This window comes from Artibeus jamaicensis, unplaced genomic scaffold, assembly GCF_021234435.1.
Source record: "Artibeus jamaicensis isolate MK-2021 breed Jamaican fruit bat unplaced genomic scaffold, CSHL_Jam_final scaffold_3307, whole genome shotgun sequence".
In the NCBI taxonomy this organism is placed as follows: Eukaryota; Metazoa; Chordata; class Mammalia; order Chiroptera; family Phyllostomidae; genus Artibeus; species Artibeus jamaicensis.
The window spans coordinates 6169748-6188584 of NW_026522040.1; positions in this window are offsets into that span (position 1 = coordinate 6169748).

Sequence of the window (18837 nt, forward strand, 5' to 3'; positions counted from 1 at the left end):
TTAATAATATGGGGAGAAGCGGATGGAGAGCTAGATGAAAGAACATTAACCATAAGCTGAAGATGGGTAATGAGTCCACGAGAACTGTCATTATATTATATTGTTCTGCCTACTTTTGTATGTGTTAGAAGTTCTTCATAATAAAAAGAAAAAAAGAGCCTAGAAAAATGATTGCATTAACCAATCCACTGAAAATCATCTCATGTAGTTTTTATGTATAATCGATTTTTAAATTTCAGAAACAAAATGAAAGATTTGTTCTTAACTAAATTTAAGTATTACATGATTTTAAAACCTTTCCATTTTATCTTTTTTCAGAGCTAAGAAAATTTATTATTTACAACCATAACAATAGCAAAAATATCATCAGGGGTTTTTTTGGTTTTTTAAATATTTTTTTATTTTATTGATATGCCATTACATTTGTTCTATTCCCCCCCTCTGTTCTCCTCCACCCTGCACACCCCTCCCCCACCATTCCCCCCTTTAGTTCATGAACACGTGTCTCAAGTTCTTTAGATTCTATATTTCCCCTACTATTCTTACCCTCCCCCCTATCTATTTTCTATCTACTGTCTATTCCACTTATTTTCTGTACCTTCTCCTCCCTTCTCCTCCTCCCACTCCCCTGTTCATATTTTTTATCTTCTTTTTCTTAGATAAGTCCCTTTAACATTTCCTATAATAAGGGCTTGGTGATGATGAACTCCTTGAATTTGATCTTTTCTGAGAAGCATTTTATCTGTCCTTCCATTCTAAATGAAAGTTTTGCTGGATAGAGCAATCTTGGTTGTAGGTCTTTGGTTTTCATGACTTGGAATACCTCTTTCCAGCCCCTTCTTACCTGTAAGGTCTCTTTTGAGAAATCCGCTGACAGTCTGATGGGAACTCCTTTATAGGTGACTGTCCCCTTATCTCTTGCTGCTTCTAGGATTCTCTCCTTCATTTTAGTCTTGGCTAATATAATTATACTGTGCCTTGGTGTGTTCCTTCTTGGGTCCAACTTCTTTGGGACTCTCTGAGCTTCCTGGATTTCCTGGAAGTCTATTTCCTTTGCCAGAATGGGGAAGTTCTCCTTTATTATTTGTTCAAATAAGTTTTCCACTCGTGGCTGCTCCTTTCCCCCTTCTGGTACCCCTATAATTCGGATGTTGGAGCATCTAAAGATGTCCTGGAGGTTCCTAAGCCTCTCCTCATTTCTTTGAATTCTTGCTTCTTCACATTTTTCTGTTTGGCCATTTTTTGCTTCCTTCTGGTCCACTCCATTGATTTGAGTCCCAGTTTCCTTTCCATCGCTATTGGTTTCCTGTGTATTACCATTCATTTCAATTAGTTTAGCCTTCATATGTTCCTCTCATTTGTGACTAAAATCAACCAATTCTGTGAGCATCCCGATCACCAGTGTTTTGAACTGTGCATCTGATAGTTTGGCTATTTCTTCATCACTTAGGTTTATTGGCTCTGGGGCTCTGAGTTCTTCTTGAGCCATGTTTGGTCTGTTCGCCCTTTAAGTATGAGGAGCAGAACCTTAGGTGTTCACCAGGGCGGGGCCGCCCAGATCTCTTAGGTTGTGACGCTGTATGTGGGGGCGGGGTCAGAGAGGGAGCAATGTCGGTCCTCTCTGCTCACCCAGTCCACCTCACCACTCACCCCCTGCCTCCTGTTTATCTGAGAGCGAATGTGCGAACCTGCCGCCCTGCGCCTCTCGGTCTCAATGCTTGCCTCTTCACTGGTTTATCTGCGCGCAAATGCTGGACCACAGACAGCCAGTCGCGCCCCTTCCCTGTGTCTGCCCGTAGGTAGCCCACACCTGGGATCTTGCCCTCAGATGCCTGTGCACCTCCCGGGTCAGGGGAACTTCCCTGCCCAACCTGCTCCTCTGCTGGCTTCGCCCCTCTCACCGGTTTAGCTGAGCAGGTCATTGTTTTCAGACTCCATATTGTCGATTTTGTGTGGTTTGGTTGCGTTTATTGTTGTTAAAATTTTGTTGTTTTTAGGTTTGGTTGTGCGAGGATGCAAAGTGTTTCCACCTACGCCTCCATCTTGGCGGAAGTCTTAAAACCTTTTTAAAAGGTTAGAGCCAATTTTTTAAAACATAGAATGTGGGTACCCTTTGATGGGTATTGACATGATTTGGAGAGGGACCTTCAAAATAAGTGTAGCCATGGCTGGGTAGCTCAGTTGGTTAGAGTGTATTCCAATACACCACGGTTACAGGTTAGAGCTCCAGGCAGGGCACATGCAAGAAGCAACCAATGAATACATAAATAAGTGGAATAACAAATTGATGTTTGTCTGTCTGTCTGCCTCTCTCTCAAATTAAGAAATCAAAATTGTTTAAAATTTAGTGTATGCACACAATATGTACCTGCTAACGTGATGTAATAGGAAGTACACAATATTGCCCATGAAGTAATAATGCCAACAACATTAACTTGAATCTAATCAAGATTTAAGCTGCAACATCCAATTATAGGAACTTCAAGGGAAAAAAAGAAACAAATTAAATAACATGTGAAACAATCAAAGCCAGGGGGCCAATCTCCACCATATCTGGCCTGGTCTTGTCAATATAAGTCAATGTCATACAAAAACAAAATAGGAAGATGGTAACTCCTAATCAAACAATAGATGTAGGCAACGGCTCCTAGAATAACGAGAAGGAACAAGCAGATGTGTGTCTGCTGGCAGCAGTGCACATGATGGCCTGTGGATTCTTACCATAAGAAATGAATCCGAACAAAGTCAGTCCGTTAGCTTTAACTACTGGTTTACAGGAAATAAGAGAGACAGAAAATATGTTAAATGATATCTTGAGGATGTAACCTCCAAAATATAGTGTGTGGAAAACTATAAAACAGCCTATTTTCTTTAACATTTGATACACACACATTTCAAGGGAAAGAAAGAAGAAAGGGCACCTACAGATTAACAGAGTTTTAAGAGACATTAGTTGAATGTAGTGTTTGGGCCTAGTTTGTGTTTTGATTAGAATGAGCCGACTATGTTTTTAATGAGAAAATTTGGGTTTATATTCAGGATCATTATTAATTTTTTCAAGTATTGTGGATATTTTTAAAGAACTCTTTTTTTTTTCAAGAAGCGTACTGAAATATTTACAGGTAAAAGTGCTATGATGTCTAGGATTTGCTTCAAAGGGGTCCAGGAAGGGGCCATGGGAGACAATGAGAATGTCCATTAAAAAAGGACAGCTGTGAGTTGATGGTCAGTGTAGATGGTTGATGGGTACTTGCAGTTCATTGCACTAATTTCTCTGTTTTGATTTTTTGTAAAGATTTAATTTATTTATTTTTGGAGAAAGGGAAAGGGAAGGAGGGAAACATCAATGTGTGGTTGCCTCTTGCGCATTCCCTGCTGGGGACGAGGCCTACAAGCCAGGCATGCGCCTTGACTGGGAATCCAGCAGGAGATGCTCTGGTTCTCAGGCCAGCGCTCAATCCAATGAGCCACACCAGCCAGGGCTATTTTCTCTGTTTTGTACATATTCAAAGTTTTCTTTCATAAAAAGTTTTGTAATAGTTTTTTAAAAAACAATTCCAAATCAAAGGGAATTTACCACAAAATGTATGTAGTCCTCTTGAATAAATCAAACATAAAAGACAATTTCAGAATGATTGAAAAAATTTGATTTTGGAAAGGTTGTCAGAGAGTATTAGGGAATTAATGTTGTATTTATTAGGTGTGATAATACTAACAAGGACAAGAAAATCTCTGTTTTTTTAAAGATACATAATAAAATATTTCAGAATGGACTATCATAATGCTTGAGACTACAGAACCACCTTTACCACCCCGAGGCTCACCCATGAAAATAACATAACAAGCAGTAAGAACTCAATTTACACTCAGAAAAAAAAAGTCAGTCAGAATTAGCAAGAAGTCTGAATTGAGAATGTTTTCCAGGAAATTCTATTTTATAAATGTTAAATACATGCAGGGATTCAAATGACCTTACAGAATTGTTTTCTAATGGAGATTCCAGAATTACAACTTCTAATGTAGTGGAGAAGTAGTGGATTGAGGGAGTGGTGGAAAGTACTCACTATAATAGGAAATCCAGCTTTATTTGTCAAATGGGCATCTTCAACTCAGCACTGTGTAACCCAGTGGTTCACAGCCCTGACCGCACATTGGACTAACCCAAGGCCACTTTGGAAAATACTCACATACAGCTCGATCCAGACCATGTGGATCAGAATCTCTGGAGCACAGGCATTGGCCACATTTCCAAAGTCCCTGAGTTATTCTAATCTACAGCCAGGGTGGAGAACATGAATGTAATCCTCTCTGCCCTCAGTTTTACCATGTGCAAAACGTGAGTACAGTCAAACCTCAATTCTCCAGTGTCTCCCGTCTTGAACAATCTGGTTCTTGACCAGATTTTTCAAGGAAAAAATGTCTCAGTTGTAGAACAAAGCTGCAGTTCTCGACCCAACAACACTTTTATGCTGATATGAGTATCTTCTGTTCCAGCCACATCTGAGAGATCAGTGAAATAGCATATACAAAAATGCATAAAAAGTATAATGTTTTATGTAAACATAAGGTCATATTCACATGTTAGCAAGCAATGTATAGCAATTCTTTAAAAAGGTTGGTTAGTTTCTTTTTTTTTAAAATTTATTTATTTATCTTTAGAGGGGAAGGGAAGGAGAAAGGGAGAGAAACATCAATGTATGGTCGCCCTTTCTGCATCCCCTGCTGGGAACTGGCCTACAGGGAACCGGCCTGCAACCCAGGCATGTGCCCTGACTGGGAATCGAACCTCAATTGTCTGGTTCGCAGGCCCGAGCTCAATCCACTGAGCTACACCAGCCAGGGCTGGTTAGTTTCTTGTAGATAAAATATGACCCAGCATCATATAAATTCCTTGGTGAAGGGTCAAAGGCAATTAACTGCTTGTGACCAACCCAGATCAATCCACATTGGTATTTTTTTAAATTTTTTTATTGATTATGCTGTTACAGTTGTTCTATTCCCCTTCATTCCCCTCCACCCTACCCCCCGTCCCCACCATTACCCCCCCTTTAGTTTATGACCATGTGTCTCAAGTTCTTTAGATTCTATATTTCCCATGCTATTCTTGCCCCCCCATCTATTTTCTATCTACTGTCTGTGCTACTTATTTTCTGTACCTTCTCCCCCCTTCTCCTCCTCCCACTCCCCTGTTGCTAACCCTCCTTCACATCTTCATTTCTATGTTTCCACTCCTGATCTAGCTGTCCTTTTAGTTTGCTTTCGTTTTAGGTGTGGTTGTTAATAACTGTGAGTTTGTTGTCCTTTCACTGTTCATGTTTCTTTAACTTCTTTTTCTTAGATAAGTCCCTTTAACATTTCCTATAATAAGGGCTTGGTGATGATGAACTCCTTGAATTTGATCTTTTCTGAGAAGCATTTTATCTGTCCTTCCATTCTAAATGAAAGTTTTGCTGGATAGAGCAATCTTGGTTGTAGGTCTTTGGTTTTCATGACTTGGAATACCTCTTTCCATCCCCTTCTTGCCTGTAATGTCTCTTTTGAGAAATCAACTGACAGCCTGATGGGAACTCCTTTGTAGGCGACTATCCCCTTAGCTCTTGCTGCTTCTAGGATTCTCTCCTTCATTTTAATTTTGGCTACTGTAATTATGATGTGCCTTGGTGTGTTCCTTCTTGGGTCCAACTTCTTTGAGACTCTCAGCTTCCTGGATTTCCTGGAAGTCTATTTCCTTTGCCAGATTGGGGAAATTCTCCTTTATTATTTGTTCAAATAAGTTTTCCACTGGTGGCTGTGCCTTCCCCCTTCTGGTACCCCTATAATTCGGATGTTGGAGCGTTTGAAGATGTCCTGGAGGTTCCTAAGACTCTCCTCATTTCTTTGAATTCTTGCTTCTTGACTCTTTTCTGTTTGGCCATTATTTGCTTTCTTCTGGTCCACTCCATTGATTTGAGTCCCAGTTTCCTTTTCATTGCTATTGGTTTCCTGTGCAATTCCATTCATTTCAATTAGTTTCGCCTTCATATATTTGTCTAATTTGTGGCTATAAACAACCAGTTCTGTGAGGATCCTGATGACCAGTGTTTTAAACTGTGTGTCTGAGAGTTTTGCTATTTCTTCATCGCTTAGATTTATAGGCTCTGGGGCTTTGAGATCTTCTTGAGCCATATTTTTGGTCTTTTCGTGCCCTTTCAGTGTGAGGAGCGGAGCCCTGGACTCCCAGGTCGCTGGGTTGTGACGCTATATGTGGGGGCGTGGTCAGAGCGGGGAAATGTTGGCACCGTCTGCTGCAGCTGGGTGAGGAGCAGAGCTTTAGGTGGTTCACCAGGGCCGGGCCACTCAGAGTCGCTGGGTATGTGGAGGTGGGGTCAGAGCAGGGAAATGGCGCCGCCCTCCCTGCCGCTTGCTGTGGGGACCCGCTGGGTCCTAGTCCAATCGCCCACTCCCTCGCTTGTCTATCCGCGCACAAATGCGCGACCACAGCCAACCCAAAGCCCTGCTCCCTTGCTGTTTCCCCGCGGTTGCTCACTTGGTCGCTCACTAGGTCCAACCCTGCACCTGGATTCCACGCGCCTGAATCTGTCTGACCGAGTTTTCCTGTGCATCCCCACTCCACCAGCTGCTGGTTTTGCCCCTCTTACCGGTCAGGCTGAAGAATTTGTTAACAGACTTCGGAAAAGTTCAATTTTCTGTGTTCTGGCTGTTTTCTGTTGCTAATATTTAGTTGTCTCTAAACTTGGTTGCGTGAGAAGGCACGGCATATCCACCTATGCCTCCATCTTGGCGGAAGTCCCCCCACATTGGTATTGAGAAGCCTAAAGTAAGGAGTCTTTAGTTTACTTAATTACAAAAATTATAAGCATTTACACATAAGCATTAGACGTATAGATGTCCTAGAAATGCAAAATATAAATTGTAGCTAAGATTAAGTTTGGTTACCCAAACAAAAGAAAAATCAGGCCTCACCTTTTGTGAACTAGACACTTTTATGTGTATTGCCTTTTAAAATGAACAGGTTAACCTACCATAGCATTTTTGAAACATTAAGTCATGAAATCAGTTTAGTGGGTATAACTAAGAATGTTAAAATGAAATACAGGAGAAAAAGAGAAATAAAAACATAAGGATGCAAGAATCCCTGGCCAGGTATCTCAGTTGGTCAGAGTGTTGTCACAAGGTACCAAGGTTGCAGGTTCAGTCCGCAGTGAGGGCACATACAAGAATCAACCAATGAATGCATAAGTAAGTGGAACAAACCCAGATAAGTGGAACAACAACAAAGTCTCTCCTTCTCTCACTCAAAATCAATTTTTAAAAATTTAAAGAAAAAGTACAAGGAAAAAAAAAACAGGAGTACAAGGGACCAGAAAGGTCTTGAAACATTTTGCCTCTAGGTATTGAAGTTGGAAGGGCTTGCTCTGGAGGACTGCACAGGCTATAGAAACTTTTCAGTTTCCCTCTCACAGTGTTCAGGCAAGTAACTGTTGTGTTTAGACAGGCCATAGACTGAAAGAAAATATTTGCAAAAGACTTATCTGGTGTAAAGGACGGTTAACCAAAATATTTAAAGATCTCTTAAAATTCAACAATAAGAAAATAATCATTCAATTTAAAAATGGACAAAAGAACTAGCATATACCTCACCAGAAAAGATATATAGATAGCAAATAAGTGTATGAAAAGATGTTCAATATCATATGTCATTAGGGAATTAAAAATTAAAACAATAATAAAATACTACTACATACTTACTAAAATGGTTAAAATCCAAAACACTGACAACACCAAGTGCTGACAAGGATGTAGAGACACAAGATAGTCATTTCTCGCTGGTGGAAATGCAAAAGCTACCTCTGCTTTAAGAGACAGTTTGACAGTTTCTTATAGAACTAAATATACTCTTACCATACAATTAAGCAATCATGCTCCTTGGTATTTACCCAAAGGAGTTGAAAACTTATGTCCACACAAAAACCTGCACACAGATATTTATAGCAGCTTTATTCATAATTGCCAAAACTTGAAAGCAACCAAGATGCTCTACAATACATGAATGGATAAATAAACTGTGTTATATCCATACAACAGAAGATCATTCAGTGCTAAAAAGAAGATTTTTTTAGAAGATTTGGTGCTTAAGTTTCCTTCAAGTCATGAAGGAAACTTAAAATCATGTTACTAAATGAAAGAAGCCAATCTGAAAAGGCTACATACTGTATAATTCCAACTATATGACATTCTAGAAAAGGCAAAACTATGGAGACAAGAATAAAATCAGTAGTTGCCAGGAGTTTGGGGGAAGAGGGAGAAGGTAAATTAGTGGATCAAAGGGGTTTGGGGGGCAGTGAAGCTATTCTATGTTACGGTAAGGATGGATATGTGTCGTTATATATTTGTCCAAACCCATAGAATGTACAACCCTAAGAATGAAGCCTAATATAAACCATGACCTTGGTCAACAAGGACATATCCATGTTGGTTCACCCAGTATAATAAAGCCGCACCTCTGTTGCAGGGTATTGCTAGTGGGGAGGCTGCCTGCAGGGAACTGCTAGGTGGGAACTCTGCACTTCCCAACCAGTTTTGCTGTGAACTGAAAATCGCTCTAAAAAATAAGTCTTTTAATAAAGTGGGGGACACTTTTACTTTTAGTAAAAAACTTTTACTAAAGTCTTTTAGTAAAAAAAGCAGGGGACACTTGTACAAAGGAACCAGGGTCATCTTGAAACTCCTTGCCAGTAGATGCTCAAGTTAAAAGGCCCTGCTCTGAGGACTGGATGAACTAGAACGCACATAAGCGCTCATGATTCTCAGGCAGGTGTCTGATCAACATCTGAGCCTGCAACCGATGTGTTTAGCAAAGTGTTAGGTTCCCAGAAGTCTGGTAACATTAAACCCTGTCCTAAAAAAATGGATATGGAACTTTGAAGACAATTCTTTGCTCCCTCCCACCCCTCCTTAAAAAAATTTTAAATAAAAAAACCTACTTTCAAAGCTTCCATGTTTCTTTGTGTAACTCTTGACATAAAGGCATGAATTTGCATTTGATATTTACGGGGACTGAGTAAAGACCTTGAGCTTTGCAAAGGCAAAACCAAAATTTCCTTCCAAAGTAAGGAAGGAGTTAAACAACTTTGCCTGAAGTGACATTGGAGCCCTGGCTGGTGTGGCTCAGTGGACTGAGCTCCAGCTTGTGGACTGAAGGGTCACCGGTTCCATTCCCAGTCAGGGCACATGCCTGGGTTGCAGGCCAGGTCCCCAATTGGGGTCTGTTGAGGGCCTGTGATTGATGCGTCTCTCACATATTAATGTTTCCCTCCCTCTCTTTCTCCCTCCCTTCCTGTATCTCTAAAATAAATGAATAAAATCTTGAAGAAAAAAAAAGAAACGACATTGGAAATGTAAGCCTCATTACGTTGCTCAGAATGAATCCTAATGGAGCAAGGCGCCATTGAAGTCTTGGAGCAGAGAGGTGACATGATCAGATTTATGTTTTCAAAGATCACAGCAGTGATTGGGTTGAGGATTTATACTGGAGGCGGCCCACTTCCCTGGGGGAATCTGCCTGTAGGCAGAGGCCTCAGGGAAACGACCTCTGCTCCCAGATATCTTCTACCTGCCACACTAAAGATCTATTGTGTCACATTATGCATGTTTAAGAGCAGTATAATAAAAGATTGATATTCTTGTTTAGGCTCTGATTTAAATGTAATACTGTCCCAGCACTAAGCCACATGGTCTTACAACCATCAATTATAGTAACAATGCTCTCACAATGGCGTTTTATAACTGAAAGACTAACACGGAAGTCATCTTTAGTTTATCGTTATTTAATAAGTTTAATTTCATAGCTGACATCAGGAAAATGACATAATATGACAGTAATATATTACATTAGTTGTTGTGGGCTAACGAGAAGCGGACAAAGGCTGCCATATAACGTGTAGACATGCACTGGTACCAGACCAAGGCTGCCGGATGTCACAGCAGGAAATCCAACTCAAGTCTCACAGTGGTCCAAATGCTCCAAGTTCAATAAAAAGTGGAAGTGCATTTAAAAAAACGAATAATGGTCAAACATTTTTAAAGTTATGTGAATGAGTCATTGAGTGTTTATTTATTTCCTCCAATAATCTAATACTAGAAAGTTCTGGGCTAAAACTAGACACTTTTTTTCAGCATCTGCAGTATTGAACTTGAAGTCCAGATATTATTTCCTGTTCCCAATTCCAGCAATAATTGGTTTATAACTCATTTGATGCAGATTTATGTAACACTAACGTAACTCCAAGGGAACAAGACGGTTTTATGAAGATATCAAGTGACATCTCATTAAACTGACATTAGAGGAATGCTCTCTGGCAAAGATTTGTGAAGTATTACATCCAATTATCCCAAACAAGTAAACAAAGCCTTGAAATTATTAATCTCATTTTGTAGTTTTGGTGTAACAAGTTTTGATGAACAGGAACTTTCTGCATGTGTTAATATTACTGAAACTAAATTGCACAAGCAGATTAAACAGAGAAACTAAACTGCAACACATTTTTCTACTTTTCTCCAACATTGCTTATTGTAGTTCAGCAAACCGAGATCATTCATCAGAGTAAATTAATGTCACCAATGTGATATTTTGAGTTTATGGGTATTCAATTTTAAGTGTATTCTGATTTTATGTTTTATAAGCACTGTAAGCAAAAAAAACTTATAAATAATATTTATGCATTTAAATAACATTTGATTAAAAATAACTTGTCAACAATGAGGAAGTTTTTTTTATGTTTAAAACAGGATGGACAAAATAAAGAGGTGGAATAAACATTACTCAATTTTAAGAAATACTGTTCTGTCTAATTATCCCTCTTGCTTAATTTAAATTGGTTTTGTTATATAAAGCCAATAAAATTTCTAATTACTATTCTAGAGTTGTAAGCAATTGATGCAAACCATAAAGTACAATTCCAGTATGAGATATTTGTTACACAAAGTAGATTCTTTTTTTTAATATTTTATTTATTTATCTTTAGAGGGGAAGGGAAGGAGAGAGGGAGAGAAACATCAATGTATGGTTGCCTTTCGTGCGTCCCCTGCTGGGAACTGGCCTGCAGGGAACTGGTCTGCAACCCAGGCATGTGCCCTGACTGAGAATCGAACCTCGATTGCCTGGTTCGCAGGCCCGACAAAGTAGATTCTTAAGAAATGGTTTTTAATTACTCAGCTGGGAGAGGTGAAATAAGATAATAATATTTAAAGTTGTAATACTCGCAAGATTGGTCTAATAGCCATATGGGTAACTAACTACATAGCATCCTTAAATTTAATTTTAATTTTTATATTTTTCACATTTTTATTGTTCTACAAGTACAGTTGTCACCATTTTCCCTCACAACTCCCCCCCATAATTTTAATTTTTAAAATAATGAATATGTCTATATTATATAATTATTCATATATAGGAGAATAAATAGAAAAAGTGAAGTTCTTCCCTTCACTCTCCACCCAGTCCTATCCCCACTCCTGAAGGCAGTTTTTGGTTTGGTGTCCATCCTTCCAGACCTTTTCCTGTGTGCTTACATGCACTTATGATGGCCTGTGCCACCCTCCTATTTAAGTCTGTTACATAAATGGGATTTTACAGAATGCATTCTGCAGATGACTTTTTTTATAATGACAAAAATGATTAAAAATGCTAATTGTTATTGTGTTGGGGAGTGAAATGATCATTTTATCTCTATTTTCAGGGTGTTCTAAAAATGACCACATTACTTTTACCGTATAAAATAATAAAGAAATGATGATATGCTCTTGATTTTAATTGTTGGCAACTTTTTAGGTAATCATTTCCTTTGAATTTGGCCTCAGACACTTTCATCATCATAAAGGCAAAGGAACCCAGGTAAAGGGGTCAGGCTCCTGGTTTTACACATCTGCAAAGGTGCAGGTTAACCTGAAAAATCTCTCTCAAGGAAAAACAGAATCATGTTTAAGTCTTTTAGTATCAGAGAAACATGATAAAAGTCTCAAAGACTTAAGGTGTCCTTGGCTAAATACAGACCACATATACCACATAACAATAAAATTACAAAAGAGCAGTCAACATACCTCATTTAAAAGAGGTAGCAACCCATGTATTTATGGCCAACTTTTTGACAAGAATGTCAAGTACATTCAGTGGGCAAATAGGAGTCTCTTCAACAAATGGTGCTGGGATAACAGGATTTCCACATGCAAACGAATCAGACTAGCTCTACCTCACACCATATATAAAACTTGAGCCCACATGGATCAGTGACCTAAACGTAAGCACTAAAACCATAAAGCTACTAGAAGAAAACAGAGGTAAATCTTCATAATCCTGAATTTGATAATAAGTTATTAGATATGACACCAAAAGCATGAACAACAGAAGAAAAAAAACAGATAAATTGGACGTCATCAAAATTGAAAATTTTTATGTATCCAAGGATATTACCAAGAAAGTGAAAATATAACCTATAGAGTTAGAGAAAATATTTGCAAAATATTTGAGAATTTCTCAAAATGTTAAACATAGAGTACCAGATGACTCAGAAATTTTACTCTTTGGTATATACCCAGGAGAACCAAAAACATATGTACATACAAAAAATTTTACAAGGATATTCACAGGAGCATTATTCTAGCCAAAAAGTATAAACAACCCAAATGTCCATCAGTGGGTAAGTGGATAAACAAAATATGGTGCATCAATGCAATGGAATATTATTCAGCCATAAAAAAATAAAGTACTGCCCTGACTGGTGCTGCTCAGTGGATTGAGCACCAGCCTGTGAACAGAAAGGTGGCTGGTTCAATTCCTAGTCAGGACACAATCCTGGGTTGTGGGTCAGGTCCACTGTCAGGGGTGTGCAAGAAAGAGGCAACTGATTGATATTTCTTTTGCACATCCATATTTCTCTCCCTCTCTTTCTTCCTCTCTTCCCCTCTCTCTAAAAATAAATAAATAAATAAATAAACTCTTTTTTTAAAATAAAGTTTATTTTTATTGCAACAACCACTAATATATGCAACAACATGAATGAACCTTGAAAACTTTATGCTGAGTAAAATAAGCCAGATGCAAAATGCCACATATTGTGTGACTCCATTTTCATGAAATGTCCAGAATAGGTAAATTCATTGTGACCAGAGACAGATTAGTAGTTGCCAGAAGCTGAGAGAAGGGAGGAATGAGGAATAATTGTTAATGGGCATGAGGTTTTGTTATGGAGTGATGAAACACTCTGGGATTAGATAGTGGTGACGGTTGTACAGTCTGTGGATAAAACAAGTCACTTAATTAAATGGCAAATTTTATGTTATGTGAGTTACGTATTAATAAAAAATAGTCCATAAGAAGTTAAAATGTGGCCCTGGCTAGTGTAGTTCAGGTTGCTGGTTCAATTCCCAGTCAGGGCACATGCCTGGGTAAGGGGGCCACATGAGAGTCAACCACACACTGATGTTTCTCTTCCTCTCTTTCTCCCTCCCTTCCCTTCTCTCTACAAATAAATAAATAAAATCTTTTTAAAAAATAAAAATGTGTACCCACTTGAAAATCCTATTAAGTCTTGGCCCTGGCTGGGTAGTTCATTTGGTTAGAGCGTCAGCCCAATACACCAAGATCGATCCTCAGTCAAGGCACACACAAGAAACAGCCAGTGAATGCATAAATATGAGGAACAACAAAAATTAGTTTCTCTCTCTCTAAAGCCAATCAATAAAATAATAATTAAAATACCTATTGTCAAGTTTTATAGACATTAAATTTTCACTAAAAAACATAAATTTGGCTGTTTGACCCATTTTTCTACTTCCTGGAAGAATTATACTAGAAAACACAGTATGTTTGACTCATTCTTAAGAGGAGAGGCCCTACATTACATGAAAAGCTTATTTTCATAAATCGTTATATATCCTCACATCAAAAAAAACACACATGCAATAAAGACAGTCTGACAGCTGGGGTTAGCAGAGCTGTCTGCTTCCCTGGGGTAAACAACTGACCCAGAGAGGGAGATTAGCATACCAGAGGTTTGGAGAGGAGGCACTTGGGATCAAAAGGCATGGAAAGGAGGGAAGGAAGCAGGAGTGGGCAGGGGAGAAGCTGGACACTGATGATGTCTCAAGGTCGTCCCCTGGGTCTCTACAGGAAACTCTGAAGCTGCAAGGCTCTTCAGCATTGTCCTGAGATCGGCCAAGGGGTCTGGAGCTTTAATGAGTGTATCTTGATTAGTCTTTAGATGCAGGATGCCGTGGGGAAGGCAAAGGACTCTCCTCAGTCAGGAAACGCCTAAAGAAATTGAGGAAGCCCCAGCTAAGGGCTTCCTTCTGATGGTAATTCCAGTGGCTGTGGGGATTCGTTCTCCATTCCTGAAGGGGATGAATCCCAGTTGATTCATCACTGATTTTCCCACCACCTATAGTGAAATGCTTAGGGAAAAAACTACCACCCACCAAAACCTACTGTGTGCCGACCACTTTCATAGACATCATCCCATTTAATTTTATAACCAGAAGTTACTTGACCAGAAGGCCACATGGTTAGTGACAGAAGTGGGAAGAGTGGGAGCAGTGGCCTCCCCATCACATTTGCCAAGCAACTCTTTCAAAACTGATACTTTTAGAAGTATTTATTGACTCATGTCTTAAAACTGATCTATAGAACATCTATGTGCTAGACACTGGGGGATTATAGAAAAGAGACAAGATGTCACACACACATGCACACAAATGTACACCTGTCTGTATGTAAATGTATAAATAATTTATGTACATATACATAGATGTACACATACAGATTGTTCAGTACTCCTTGAAATCAATTCTCTCACCTGCTATGTGTAACCCGGAATACATTTTGAACCTTCCCACTTCCAGCTATCCCTACCCTAGTCTTGGCCCATCCTCACCTTCCGCAGGTGCTTCCTTAGCAAGCTCCTAATGGTCATTCTATGTGCTCTGTTGGCTCCAATCCACTCTTCACAGAGTTTTCTGAGGGATCTTTCCCAAAACGACAACTATTCATGCTGCTGTGCTGCTTAATGCCTTTCAATGGCTGTCTTTGGCATTAGGATAAAGTCTAAGTCCTTTAAAAAGTTTGTATACATTTGTTGAAAATCTATTCATTGTCTACTCTTATAAACACTGGGTGCACAGCAGTTAACCAAAAAAGACAAAACTCCTACTCTTTCCCTGCCCCCCACAGGGGCAGGTTCAATGGGTTTCTTTTTTTCTCTCTCTCTCTCTTTGCAATATAGTTTATTGATTATGCTATTACAGTTGTCCCATTTTCCCCCCTTCACTCCCCTTCACCCTGCACACACTCTCCCACCCACATTCCCCCTCTTTAGTTCACGTCCATGTGTCATACTAATAAGTTCTTGGCTTCTACATTTCCCATAATATGTTTACCCTCCCTCTGTCTATTTTCTACCTACCATCTATACTGCTTATTCTCTGTACCTTTTCCCCCTCTCTCCTCCTCCCACTCCCCTGTTGCTAACCCTCCATGTGATTCCATCCTGTGGTTCTGTTTCTGTTCTAGTTGTTTCCTTAGTTTGTTATTGTTTTTGTTTTAGGTGTGGCTGTTAATAATTATAAGTTTGCTGCCATTTTACTATACATGTTTTTATCTTCTTTTTCTTAGATAGGTCCCTTTAACATTTCATACAATAAGGGCTTGGTGATAATGAACTCCTTTAACTTGACCTCATTTGAGAAGCACTTTATCTGCCCTTCCATTCTAAATGAAAGCTTTGCTGGATAGAGCAATCTTGGATGTAGGTCCTTGTCTTTCACGGTTTGGAATACTTCTTTCCAGCTCCTTCTTGCCTGTAAGGTCTGTTTTGAGAAATCAGCTGACAGTCTGATGGAAACTCCTTTATAGGTAACCATCCCTCTATCTCTTGCTGCTTCTAGGATTCTCTCCTTCATTTTAATCTTGGCTAATATAATGATGATGTGCCTTGATGTGTTCCTCCTTAAGTCCAACTTCTTTGGGACTCTCTGAGCTTCCTGGATTTCCTGGAAGTCTCTTTCCTTTGTCAGATTGGGGAAGTTCTTCTTTATTATTTGTTCAAATAACTTTTCCACTTGTTGCTCTTGCTCTTCCCCTTCTGGTACCCCTATAATTCAGATGTTGGAATGTTTAAAGATGTCCTGAAGGTTTCTAGCCTCTCCTAGTTTTTTTGAATTCTTGTTTCTTTATTCTTTTCTGTTTGGTTGTTTCTTTTTTCCTTCTGGTCCACTCCACTGATCTGAGTCCCAGTTTCCTTCCCATCACTGTGGGTTCCCTGTGCATTTTCCTTCATTTCACTTAGCGTATCCTTTTTTTCATCTAATTTGTGAACAAATTCAACCAATTCTGTGAGCATCTGATTATCAGTATTTTGAACTATGCATCTGATAAGTTGGCTATCTCTTAGTTTTATTATTTCTGGAGCTTTGATCTGTTCTTTTGTTTGGGCCTTTTTTTTTTTTTTTTGTCTTGTTGCACCTGTTTTGTAGTGAGGGGTGGAGTCTTAGGTGCTCAGCAGGGTGGGGCAACCCAGTCACTGTGTTGTGAACCTGTATGTGGGAGCGGGGTCCAAGAGGGAACAATAGTACTTGCTACACTCTCTGTTGGACCTCAGTCCCTTTTGCTGCTTCCCCCAAGCAAACTGGGCCCTTCTGGTGCTGGTTCCTGGGTGGGTGGGTTTGTGTACATTCTAGGACCCTGTGGGTCTTTTCAACGAACTCTCCTGTGAGGCTGGGAGTTTCTACCACTGCTGCCTCCACCATATCCAGGTATTTTCAATCAATGTTTTGAGGCTTTATTTCCCCGCACTGGGTTCCTGGGTTGTGCAGTCTGTCTCACTCCCCAGTTTTGTCTGGTTTATCTGCATGTGAATATGGAACCGCCTGGTCCACCAGCCGCCTTGCACTCCAAGACCTTCCACAATCTGCCACCTCCCTGGGTCCACCCACTGCTGCCTTGCGCTTAGGTCTGCCAGCCACCGTGAGTCCTCTCCACCCACCCACCTGACTCCGCCCCTCCTACCGGTCTGGATGAATGTTTCTTCTTTAACTCCTTGGTTGTCGGACTTCCGTACAGTTCAACTTTCTGTCAGTACTGATTGTTTTTTCATTTCCTCACCCAAATACTTGTTGGGTGAGGAAACTGGTTGTTTTTTTATATCCTCACAAGAAACACTTGTTGTCCTTATTTTGGTTGTGCAACTCCTCGTGTGTAGGTAGACACACTGTGTCTACCTATGCCTCCATCTTGGCTGGAAGTCCCTTTTTTTTCTTTAAAGAGTTTATTTATTTATTTTTGGAGAGAGGGGAAGAGAGGGAGAAAGAGACTCCATCAATGTGTGATTGCCTCTCATTCGCCCCCTACTGGGGACCTGGCCTGCAACCCAGGCATGTGCCCTGAATGGGAATCAAACCTGTGACCCTTCATTTTGCTAACTAGTGCTCAATCCACTGAGCCATATCAGCCAGGGCTAAAACTCCTACTCTTGTAAAAATTATAAAGATTATACTCTAATGAGGACAGGGAGAGAGAGAAATAAGCATAAGAGAATTATATAGTGTGATATACAAAGATAAGCGCTATCCAGAACAACAGAGCACTGTAAGTGGAAGAAGAATCTTAGGTGCCAGTGGGGGGTGGGGAGGGGTTTTGCAAGGTGGTGCAGAGTGGTCGGAATAGTTCTCACTGAGAAGGTGGCATTAGAATAAGGAAATCACAAAAGAATTGAAGGATGTGATGGGAGCGAGCCATGTGGTTATCTGGAAGAGCCTTCCAGGCAGAGGGCACCGGGTGTGCAAAGGACTAGTGAGGAGGCCAGTGCAGCAAAAACAATGAGAGGAAATAGAAACTAGTAGAATCAGGGCGGATATGTATTTTTTAAGGAGTTTTATTGTAAAGAAGAACAGATAAATGGAGCGGTGGCAGTAGGAGGAACGCAAATCAAAGAAGGTTTTTGTTTTGCTTTGTTTCTAAGGTGGGAGAAATAATATCTTGATGCTGATGGAAAGGTTCAGTAAGAAGGAAGATCTGTTGGGCAATGTCCTTGGGTGGGCAAGAGCGGGTTGTTAGGTCTAGTGTGTAAGGCTGGCCTTAGATAGAAGCACAGACTGTAGCAGGGTTTCTCAATTCCTGCACTTTTGACATTTTGGGTGACATAATTCTTCATTGTGGAGGGCTATCCTGTGCATTGTTATAATGTTTCGCAGTATCACCGACTTCTACCACCATGAATGTAACAACCAAGAATGTCTCCAGAAAATACCAATATCCCCTGAAAGGCAAAACTGTGCCCACTTGAGAACTACTGATCTATAGTAACAGGGAGGATTATCAGAAGATGATAAGACAACCACGCAATATGAAATAAAAAGATAAAGCTGAATTTATTGCTTACTAGAGATGTCGAGAGCCATGCTGGTCAGGCACAGCTTCAAGGAGACCAGACTGCTAATCTTATATTGGATTTTGAGAAAGTGGGTAATTCAGGGACTGGTGAACTTTCAGAGGTCTAACTGTGTTGATGTCATCTGTAGAAGTAAGTGATAACTTGGGTGAAACTATTGTTGACCAGTGGGCACTCAGGTGCATTTACTGAAGTGCGTCGCTGTGATTGGCTGATTCTCAAAATCAAATGGTTGTTGTTCATTGGGCTTGCAAAAGCATATCCTCTCAGGTAAGTTATTGATCAATTGGAAGTAAAACTGGTTATGATTTCTGGCTGTTACCACGGGAATGTGGAAACAAGAAATTCTCAGTACTCTATATGCTAGTGGATAGACATGGTGGTGGAAATTTGTGGAAGT